The sequence below is a fragment of the Rosa chinensis genome, chromosome 4 (assembly GCF_002994745.2).
Source record: "Rosa chinensis cultivar Old Blush chromosome 4, RchiOBHm-V2, whole genome shotgun sequence".
NCBI lineage: Eukaryota > Viridiplantae > Streptophyta > Magnoliopsida > Rosales > Rosaceae > Rosa > Rosa chinensis.
In genome coordinates this window covers 4975763-4987996 of record NC_037091.1, presented here as the reverse complement: position 1 = coordinate 4987996, position 12234 = coordinate 4975763, and positions in this window count along the sequence as shown.

Sequence of the window (12234 nt, the reverse complement as noted above, 5' to 3'; positions counted from 1 at the left end):
GTAATTTATAATACCACAGGAGAACTATTATCAAAATCAATTTCCCTAAACCCAAATCAGGCTAGCAACATAATCTACTATAGCAAAAAAAAAAAAATAATAATAATAATAATAAACCATAAAAAGAGACCAAAATAACAATTAACGATCAACTCTATGAAGCGAAACAATTAAGCCAAACTAGAAAGAAACAAAAAGAATAGGAGATAGACATTGCTTTTCGATAATTATTTTCTTGATTGTTCTTCTCTATATTTTTTGTCCTTTATTCCATTTTGTACTCTTTAACATTCTATTTTAATCAAACTTGCCCAATAATCCTCATGTATAGCTATAAGAGAATGGGGGGGGGGGGGGGGGGGGGGGGGGTGCAGATTTTATTTAATTTTTTTATCTTTCATTTTGTTAATTTTTTAGAAGGGCAAAGTTGAATTTAAAAACTTCTAAAAATTGTTGGAGGTCCAAATACCATTTTAGGAGGTATGAATAGAACTTTCCTTAAAAGTAAAATTATTCTTCAAGGATATTCCATGTTTTGTGCTACTCATGTCTGGACAAACTTACTACCATCTTCCTTGCCAAAAAAAATAAGAAGAAGCTTACTACCATTTTTAATATCCTTTTGTTTGTTGTCATATGGCAACCCTGAAACCATCCATTCGACATTAAAACAAATACTTATAAATAATTTAATTTGATATATAGAAAAGAATTACAGAAAAAAGATTTGTAATGCAGACAACACCAGGACGAGAAATTAATAAGAGTTTCGATATGTATCGAAAAATCAAAACTCATATCTGGATTGATTAAGCTTCCCTTCGCATCAGAGAAATATAATATACTTACTATTTGAATGTTATTAATGAGGTTCAAACCCATTGACTCCCTCGGTACCTTTGATATGTAGAGAGTGCTAGGCTTAAACCCAAGGTGAGTGTATGAATCACACTCATACACTTGTCAACTTCATATGATTTTTTATTATTAAATTACACGATAACAATTAAAGCTATTTTTATTTTACTCTATTTTTATTAAATTACACGATAACAATTAAAGCTATACCCCTGCTTTACTTAGAACAACTCCAACAGCTTTCCTATATTTTTATTTTACTCTATTTTAGGGGAAAATGAGCCTCTTTTGATCCAACATATTCCTTATAACTATCTCAATTTTAGGGATAGTGAGAAAAAAGAAAACCAAATACCCTAAATTTACAGCAATCTCTAAAATTTTAAAGAATAATTATAGATTTTAGAGATTACTGTAAAATAGATAATATGTTGGAGTTGGAGAAGAAAAAGAGGTTAAAGCTTTGACTTTTGCTTCCTTATAATACAAAAATTATAGGGAAGCTGTTGAAGTTGCTCTTATCGAGACAAGCAAAATCATCAACTAAAACACCTCTATCTGATATGGAGACGCATCCAATTGCATCAACTGTTGGTCTCCCTCTTCAAGGCCTACAAGCATCAGAAACAAATTATGGTCAATTAATTCAACCAATAACAGAAAATGGTAATATATAAAAAAGAAAATTCATTATTTCTCATATATATTAAAGTCTTTAAAATTCATATTTCTCATATATATTAAAGTCTTTCGACTTTAGAGTAACTAAGGTTACGAATCTCTCTAGAGAAACCAAACGCAGGTAGCGACTAAAACCCTAAAAGAAGCGTCAACTTCTCCAATATCCCTCTCGTTCGGCAGCACGCCTGTATCTCCCTAACGCTGTGCGACTACTGCCAGACAGGTGATGCAATGGTTCCAAAGCAGGTTCTCTTGGGGCGGTGGTACTCAAGATCTTGGTGGAAGGTTTGGCGGTTTTTGATGCAACAGTTGTGTTGTATGGTGATCGGTTTTGATCTGTCTCTGGGTGTCTTTGACAGCTTGGAAGGGGATGGATCTCGGCCATTGCTTCTAAGATGCGGCGCTAGCTTCTGGTGGATCAATGTTTCGGTTGGGTATTCGAGTGAACCCAAGCCGATGTGCTTCAAGTTCGCGTGGCTTTCCGGTTTCGGGGCTCCTTGGTGGTCGGAATTGCTTCATTGACGGCACCAGAGATCTGTGGCAGCGCTGGATTGGCGGCGATGTTGGGTCAAGGTGGGATTGCTGTATGGCATGGTGGGGCCGAGGCTTGGCTTGGGCCGACTTGACGGATTTGGAGTGGTCTTCTCCTCTTGGGGCTGCTTTTGGACCTTAGTATTTGGGCTAGGGTTTTTACCCTAGGTCCGTCCCTATGTTTTTAGTTTTGTCTAAGTATAATAAATTCCTTGTATTTAGGAAGGTAGGCACCGATGTGCACTCTATATATCTCTAGCGCCTCTGGAGTAGTACCAAAGGAGGGTCTCCGCTACCTCTACGTATTTGAATGTATAATGAGTAGGACTATATGTACGTACCACTTGTGGGTACTACCACTAGACTCTTGTCTCTCTATGGCCTTAAATGAAGCGGAAGGGTATGTAACGACCTATTTTGGCTTGTGATGAATATCCTATTTCTTTAACTAAAAAAATAAATAAATAAGGTTATGAATGTTTTTTTGAGTTTAGGTACAGGGGATATTACCTTTGTGACTCAAAAACATCTGCTTATAATACTTTGTTCTTGGGTTCTGATTTGAATGCTTTGTTGGAACTCAGAATCACTCAGGATACAATGGTCACATGTCTTTGGATTTGAGTTTGGGTGCTAATCTAGCGTACGACCTTATGAATATGGACAGTAGTGGAAATCAAGCAAACCATATTAATTCCATGTCTTGGAATCCCTTTTGAGGTGTACAAGTAATATATAATTGACCAGTTATCGTTTATATATATTGTCCAATTATCCTTGTTTTATTTCTAAGTAAAGAAAAAATGGTTGAACAATAGATTTTTTGTCGGCTTACTAATTGCAGAAAGGTGGAGAGGCTCAATTTAATGGTGGAAGAAAGGATCTTGTTTTTTCTTTTTGCTGATTATTTTTCAAAATGTTACCAACCAAGTTTGCTAAGTGTTATTCATTGAAAAGTAATAAGCTACCAGCTGCTATTGCTAATGAATGCAGCAACACTCAGCCAAAAAGAAACAGAAATTGAATGCATCACCTTTGTTGCCGATTAAGTCAAGAATGGAGAGGCTAGTTTGTTTGTTATTGTAAAGCATATTCAGTATTCACAATCAAATGTGTTTTGATTAAATGGGAGCTATGTATGTTCAATCATACTATTTTGAATTGGGTAGTTACAGGAAAGTAGAAAGTGGAGGGTGATACGCTAAAATCAAGCATTCAACTTAACCCTGCAATAAAGTAGTCGTCTGTAGTAAAGGATAAGCAAGGATCGTTCGATGCCAGAGATTGAGGGTAACTATATTAATCACACAAAAAAAACAAACTAATTTAAACTAACTAACTAGCACACAAAACAAATAACAATACTAATCTAAAGAAAACGTCGATTAGTAGAAATGACAGAAAAAGATGGCAGGAAACAGAAGGGGATAGAAGAGTGCGTTGCAATCCTAAGTTGAAACAGATTTGGGGTTTTTGGTTTTTAACGAAAATAAAAGAGAAAACAAAAGGAAAACAATTTTGATTTTTGGTTTTGAGAAAATAAGATAGAGAAGACATTAGAGACTCGGAAATCCACCACCAATTACTTTCGAACAATGTTAAGTTAACCTAGTTTCAATTATTAAGGTGTGAACAGAAACTAACCAAGAAACAAGTCGGAGCAGATCATGTCCCTGATTATTATTTCCCTAAATACTTAGTCTACGTGAACGCACAATAGCTAAGCGTATCAAACATGCAATCAAGGTATAAAATGCTATCCTGTCAACAACACATATAGTGTCAACATATTTGAAGCATTAAGATCTCATGGAAACGATTGGTTATAGAGTTGCAGTCTAGTGTGGAATACCTATCTAGCATGCTCTTCTAGTTGTTTAAAACATTAGCTTTTGTCCAAAGCCTTGCATATTTGTGGATTAGAAAACAAGACGATTAGGTGAATTATTTTCTAAACCTAGCTCCAATTACATGCATAAATCTTATGTTTGCGACCATATATAAAACATACACCTGTAAAAGTTTTCAATCAAGCAGAAATAAACAACCAATTCACACCAAAGATTAAGAAACTAGATTAAAACCAAACATAGGTTCTACATAATTGGGGCTTCAAACCTCGCCCCTAACAAAAATTAACTAACCACACATTGTGTTAAATTCAACAAGTAAAAACATGAGTACTTAATTACAAGAGAATAAAAACCGTAAAAGAAGAGGATGAAGGCTATGAATTCACTTTTAGGCTGCCCTTGGATGCAAGAACTCCTTCAAGATGAAGAACACGACAAGACTTAATGATGGAGGATAGAAGGGCACGGTTTTGCTTCCTGAAGACTTGGGAATTTTAAGACTTTGTGAACTAGGATTTGGGAGCATGGCACTGTAGGGTGGTTGTCTTCAACGTGCATAGAAGCTCAATATATATAGGAGAAGTGCAGCCCTAGTTTCCTTCTTCAACAATACTTTTAAAAACATTCCCTAGTTACTTGAGGATTCCTTTTATTGGAGCGCAATTTAATTACTTTCAAGCTTTGGTAATCTTGGCATAATCTTGTGGAATTATTCTAGGACTCTCCTTGATATTTGCAGCATCAATAACCTTCCAAAAATGCCCAAGAAATCTGTCCAAAGAAGAGTCTTGGCCAAAATGCCCTGTTTTGACTAGAATTCAATTTCTGTCTCTGAAGCTTCATTCTTGGACAAGGAACGACTTCCTCTTGACACAATTATGGATGATTATCGACATACATCACATCTTCTCGAATAATAATCAACAACCTTTTGGAAAAACTCCAAGAAAGACGCCGGAAAAGATCTCCCAAAAAGTTTCGTGAAAAGCTGACAGTTTCTGCCTTATTGGGGAGCCTACGAATTTGATTTCATGCTGCCTCGTTGACACTTCTGACCAGTTCTTTGGCTCCTGTTAAAGTATAACATCATGTATTTAAGGATTGATGGCCCTCTATGCAAAGGTACAGCTAGAAGAATACAAGAATTGCTGCCCAAAAATGTTCCAAAAAAGCTGATTCTGAAACTGCAGTTTTCTGCTTTGCAGCAATTGTTTTGCACAACGATTTCCATGGACTTCCCTTGTAATTTCCGGCCAAAAGGTTGATCAAACTTGGTCCTTTGCATTAGTACTTCATGATCCATGGCTTCATTGCTCCCTTTAAGCTCCTATTTCTCTTGAACTGCTTCACAAACTACCTAAAAAGAAAACAAAGTTAAAACTGACTTTTTAAAGGAAATAGCTAAGAAAAGTGTAAAGGATTGCACATTATATTTGTCGCATTTTATGCTCCTATCAGAGGGAGGAATATAATTAGTGGGACCAATAAGTAAATTGGGAGCATAATTTAAGTTAACTTTAATTGTTACTGTGTAATTTAATAGTCAAAAATCATGAGAAGTAGATTAGTGTCTGAGTGTGCCCACACATTCACCTAGAATGCGAGCCTAGCACTCTTCTTGATATATATACTCATAGTCTTATACTATACTTGGTAATAGTGTGAATTTAATTAAATGTTTAGCAAAACCAAAATTTTTTTCCATTATCTCGTTGTTTGGGAACCTTCTTAAGTATGACTGATAGGAGCATAATTATACATTATTTATATCAAATTCCTTTATATTTTCATTGTTAGTTCTTGATATTTTCTAGTTATTTACTTTTTTTTATATGTTTTGTAGGTATTTCAGAGCGAAGAAGAAGAAAAGAAGCAAAAGAGGGATTGAAAGCCAAAATCAGCAAATCTGCCTGTGCAGATCAGTCAACTTCGACAGAGTACTGAGAGCAGTTCATGATGGTCCAAATAATGATCTTTATATTGATGGAAATCCTTGAATGTCTAATTTCCAAAGCTTTTTACGGTTCGTGAATATCATTTTTCTAGAAGAAGTTATGACCGATTTAGTACAAGGAGATCATGCTGCACGCGAATTTGAGTCTAAAGAAGGAAAGATTGTCTCCTAGCGCTATAAGGGAAGAAGAATTAAAAGTCCTTCTTTAATTAGAGATCAAATTCCTTAGTTCTTGGAGGAGAAGAAGTCTTGACGCAATAACTATATAAAAAGGGGTCTAGGGCATCATTGGAGACATCTTTGGACTCGTAACATCAGTCCATTGCCACCATCCTCTCCTTCCTCTCTTTTCTTGTTTTATTTTATTTCTTTTATGTCTTGCTAATAGTTTTCCATAGTTAGGGGCTGCTTTCAGCCCTAGACATGATGTAATTTATGATATTGGTATTTATTAATATGTTTCTTGAATTTTGGTTGTTTATTGGTTCATCATTGATTAATCTTGTATGTTTGTTAGTGGTGGCCAACATTAGTAAGCATGCTAGGTTATATTGCTATGAATGTGTGTATGATCATCCATGTTTATATGCATTCTAGGGTAGTGATTGAATGACTTGAGACCAAGGTTCTAAAAATCGCTAGGCGCTAGTCGGGCGGTGATCAAGTGACTAGTGCCTAGTGCCTAGGCGGTTTTTATATTTTAATTTTTATATTTTTATATATATATATACCAGGGCCCTTCTAGTGAGGGATCCCTTTTTTTGGTATTTTATAGGGATAGGTATTATACAAACTTTTCGATTATATTTTCACATCTTAACCGTTCAATTTTTAGGTTCTAATGTATAGATCACTTCTGCAAATTTTCAGCCAATTTGATGATCGTTAAGGCATCCAAAACTGTAATTTACCATTATAAACACGAACGGTTCCGGTTCGACAGATTCGGTCTGTTCGTGTAAATTACAGTTTTGGATGCCTTAACGATCCCCAATTTGGCTCAAAATTTGCAGAAGTGATCTATATATTAGGACCCAAAAACTGAACGGTTAAGATGTGAAAATATAATCTAAAAGTTGGTCTAATGCCTATCCCTATAAAAGACCAAAAAAAGGGATCCCTTAGTGGAAGCCCTCTATATATATATATTGCTGAAAATTTGCAGAGATGATCTATACATTAGTACCTAAAAACTGAACGGTCGAGATGTAGATATGAGACCGAAAAGTGACCCTAAATTCCAACCTCGCACTTTAATTTCAGAGCGAGGCCTCTCTCTAGATAGGATCTGTATATATATATATATATATATATATATATATATATATATATAGACTTAAAAGAGTTTCTCTTTACTAGAATTTCTATTTCATTTAATCATATGTAGTTGATTGGTGGGTGATTTTGCTAAGTCACCATAGAATAGTAGGTTAAAAACTCAAAAAGGTGTATTAGAAGATAAAAATACCCATGTCTATCTTTCTTTTTCTTTTTTTCAACGGACAAAAGTTCCTCTTTTTCTCTGTCCTCTAGCGTTTTATCTACCTTCCTAGATCGAGAACTCTTCCTCCTCCTCGTCCTACTAAACATCAAACATTGATCTTTGATATCTTTAGATCGATTAAACCTCAAGGTCATTAAATATTTTAGAGTTTCATCGAGATCTCAGATCTAAAGAAGAATTTCATTTTCTTCGAAAATCATTTAGATCTCAGATCTAAATCATTTGGGCGGTGAAGTTGTGCGACGGCTTAGGCGGCATAGTCAAGAGGGTTTTGGACAAGGTCGAAGTGGAAGTGGAAGAGGAGAAGAAACGTCTTGTAGAACCTCTAACAAAAATGCCCAAACCCACCTATATTCACCGCCTTGATATTCCGCCCAGCCGTCCAGAAGCTTAAGCACCCGCCTAGGCTGGCTAGGCGCCCGCCCAAAATCTAGCCGCCCAACACCACCGGTTAGCCATTAGTCGAGTCGGAGGCTCACTGCGCCTAGGCGGCCGAGTTTTAGGACATTGCTTGAGACCCATTCTTATGAACCAATATCTAGGTAGATTAGGACAACATCAATACCGAAATTGCCTAGCCTTATTCATAATCTTTTTGACCTTAATGACTTTTAGGTGAGAGCTATGCGAGAACATCACTCTAGGTTCCATTCTAGAAGCTAAGTTAAGTTGAAGACATCATTCTCTTAACATACCAAGTAAGAAAGATTGATAGGTTAAGATCAACACATCATTGGCTTAGCTTGGGTAAGGATATCCGAATGAATTGAAACAAGTTGGTAAACATATCATAGGTGTAATCATGGTCTAGTAGTGAGAAGTAGTTCCTAGCTAGCCTTTTATCATTTATTTCAAAACCCTAAAATAAAAACCCAAAAACAGTTCTTTTATTTTCGTCGCCTTTCTGTTCTTCGTTTTCTTTTATTTATTTGACATACCAAATAAACCCCAAAAATTGTGAGACCTTGTCAGCCTTTAGTTTAGTGTGTCTAGGTAGTCCCTGTAAATTTTTGTTGCATTTAGAGTAGTTTAGAGTTGTCTGCCAGTCAGTTCTTTTGGATTGGATAGATAAGATTTTTAGTTTTAAATCGAGTCATAGATTAGTGATTAGATACAATCCTCTATGGGAGACTTCTTCTTTCCTATACTACTATTGACTAATATTTGTGATTGCAGGGTTAAATTATTACGCCTATTTTAGGTGTATCAATGACACAGTGTAATCATAAAAACTCAATAAAAAAAGGAACGTTTTACGGAAAAAAAATGTGTTCAATTTTCACAAAAAGAAAAGAATTGGGACTCGGTAATTAAAAATTTTTTAGGGTTAGGAAAATAAAAACCTTTTGTTAGAACAACAAAGGCTCTTCTAGCTAGATAAGCTGATACTGCCCAATCTGGCTTGCGTACAACCTAATGGTCTGGATAAATACGTATGGAGAGAAAGAATCAAAGACAACAATCATGCACTGTGTTACGTCACTTATGTACAAAAATCTACACACACACACACACACACATAGAAAGCTCCAGAACTCATCCAAAGAAGAGATGACAAGCTTCGACAATTCAAGTACGTACGAAAATGAAAAAAATGAAGAACGTAGGACAATAATCTATGAGCCCCCGTAGCAATCGCTAACAATTCAAAGCAAAAATTAATTGATTATTTGACTTCACACCAAAAGATTGGGCATGATATACACACACAGACACACATTAATGTAATGTGGTTTGTGTATGAAAAATTGAAAACAATATAAATGATTTTGTTTAAGGAAAACTGAATTGGGAGAGAATTGAGTCGTCCTTTCATTGATAATAGGGGCCTATTTATATAGAGGATTACAAGCATAAAGATAGAGTTGTACATGGAAACATAATCATACATTAATTGGATATCTCCTAAGATTCTCTGAGAATATCTTTAATATAAACCCTATTTCAACTAGAGCAAGTAACCTCGAGTTTGGGCTAGACACATATTCTGGATTTACTTGAACACTCCCCCTTGTGTAGCCCAAATGTGGTGCTCCTCTCGTTGCCTCATTAAAAACCTTGCTGAGTAACAAAAACCATGTGGGACAAAAATAACCTCGGTCGAAGGGAAAAAAGAGCACAACACACCCTTCACGTTTCGAGACCATACATGTAGACATCTCCCCCTGATGTCTGCATCTCCCCCTGATGACAACGGTCATGGGAGTTCGGATAACTTCCGCAAAAATGCTACCAACATGTTTCTCGAAAGTAGAATTTAGGCAATGACTTAGTGAGCAAGTCTGCCACACTATCCTCAGATCGAACCTAGTTCACTTTGATCATGAGGAGAGCCTGTTGTTGCTGATTATGCTTGGTATTGTTGCTTTTGATGTAGCCTTTGCTTCTTTATTCAAAACAAGTATTTTTATCTAAAATGCTCGTAGGCTCATCTGTGGTAGACTTCAAACCATAATTGTTTCGAACATGCGTAATTATGGATCCAATCCATATACATTCAAGAACCACTTTGTGAAGAGCAATAATTTCTGCATTGTTCGAAGATATAGCGACTAGGGTCTATTAATTCTGTAGATCTCTAATCTATCACGGTCTTTACCCATGGTGAACACTTAACCATTTTGGGAATGATCTTTGTGTGGGTCACAGAGATACCCAACATCAGAAAAACCTTCCAAAACATATGTCATTTTGGGATGGGGATAGTGGACGCAGGCCAGTGTTGGCGGCGTTCCTGGTGTGTGATGGGTCCGAATCCATCATCTCTTTGTAGGGATAGAACAAGCCCATATCAATCATACATCTCAAATATCGAAATGTATCTTTTACACCAATCCTAATGGCGTCACATTGGCGCAGAGTTATATCTTAGCTAAGAAGTTCACTGCAAATGAGATGTCCGGTCTTGTGCATTGTGCTAAGTACAATAATGTACCTATTGTACTCAAGTAAGACACTTCTGCCCCTAGCACATCTTTGTCATCATCCTTCAGACAAAGAGGATCATTTTCAAGATCAAGACTAAGGACGATCATGGGGGTGCTTGAAGGTTTGACCTTGTCAAAATTCATAAGCATCTATCAACATGATGCTCAAGTTCCAAACCGAGGCATAATCGTGTTCTCCCAAAATCCTTCATCTCAAACTCGGATTTGAAGTGTTCAGCGGTTTCCCTTAACTTTTTAAGGGCTTCTAATAAAGATCATGTCCTACATGAACCGCGATGGAATCGGAAACTTGTTATGGAAACGCGTGGGCATGTCCCTTCCCAATCAAGTAGTCATTTTAGCGAGCGTTTCAACCTCTTTGTAAACGCGCTCCGTGGTCTAGAGCCACTTGACTTGGGTAAATGAAGTTCACCATGAACCTTCATGTATATTCTGTATCTAGATCCCCATAGAGATACTTAGTGACCACATTTGTAAGTTGCATAATCGGTTATTCGAAAATTACCAAACTGACAGGGTAGTGGAGTGCAATGACATCCATTACGAGAGAATATGTCTCATCATAGTCGATTCCAAGGCGTTTTGTGAGAAGCCTTGCGCCATAAGGCGAGATTGCCATATCTTTTTCTCATCACGCTTTCTAATGAAGACCCATTAGTCAATAGGTTTTATGTTAGGAGGTGTTGGCATCACTGGGTCAAAATCCTTCCTTTTCGTTTAGAGAATCCAACTTAACCTGGATCGCATATTTCTATTTAGGCCAAATCTCTCTATGTTGGCATTCATTCATCAATGGAGCGTGGTTCGATATCATCGGACTCAACAAACTGATGCGCAACGAAGTGCGTGACTACATCATAAATTATGATGGAGTTTCTATCCCACGTCTCATGTACACTAGTGTAATTTTCATAGAGCTCTATATTCTCAGGAATAGATCCTGACGTTGAGGCGTCCCCCAATGATAACCCTAACCCGGAAGATTCTTATGAGATGGATTTGGAGTCTTGATGATCAAAGGATTGGAATGTGCCAAAGTGTCATTCGAACCCACGGGCCTCCCATGCATCCTAGCTGGGGCCATGGCCTGTAACGCCAGAGTGTTACTCTCTTTGGCGTTGGCGCTATGCCGACCTCCGTGTAGGGTGGCGCTACATCCTCTCGTAGAGACGTCTTACCTTGCAGGCATGTTTGCAGCATATTTGTGTGATCTCATAACTTTAGTAGGGATCGTGATGAGACATAGTGGAGACATACCACGACAATTCCTATCGTTCCTACTGAAAATCTGTGTTCTTATCTCTCCCTAACGATCTGAAGACTATCTCATCAAAGTGACAACCCACAAATCTAGCAGTAATGAGATCGCCTTGCAAGGGCATTAAGTGGCGAACGATTGTTGGAGATTCAAATCTAACGTAGTTGCCCATTCGTCTGTAAAGACCCATCATAGAGCATTGTGGCGGCGCAATTGGCACATAAATGGCTCACTCAAATATGAGTAAGTACGATATTTGTACCCAGTCACTAGCTGTAACGCAGAGGTACATTGAGTGGAGGTGTGTCGTAAATGAATTAACATAGCTGTATGCGATATTGCATCACCCCAAGCAGATATAAGGAGATTGGTGCGCATTACCAATGTCTGGACTACCATCATAGTCGTTTCCGCAAGACCATTTGGGTGTGTACATGGGAATATGATGTCCAACATCAGTCCCATTGCAATATCCATCGAAAGTCTTTCGATGTAAACTCTCTAGCATAGTCAAATCCAATTGACTGAATATGATGATCTGGGGAGTGAGCCCGTTGTCATATGATATATGCTAGGAGTGTAGCATAAGTAGCATTTACAGGTGGACAATGACACAACACATGACCAGCGTGTTTGCGTATCAATCA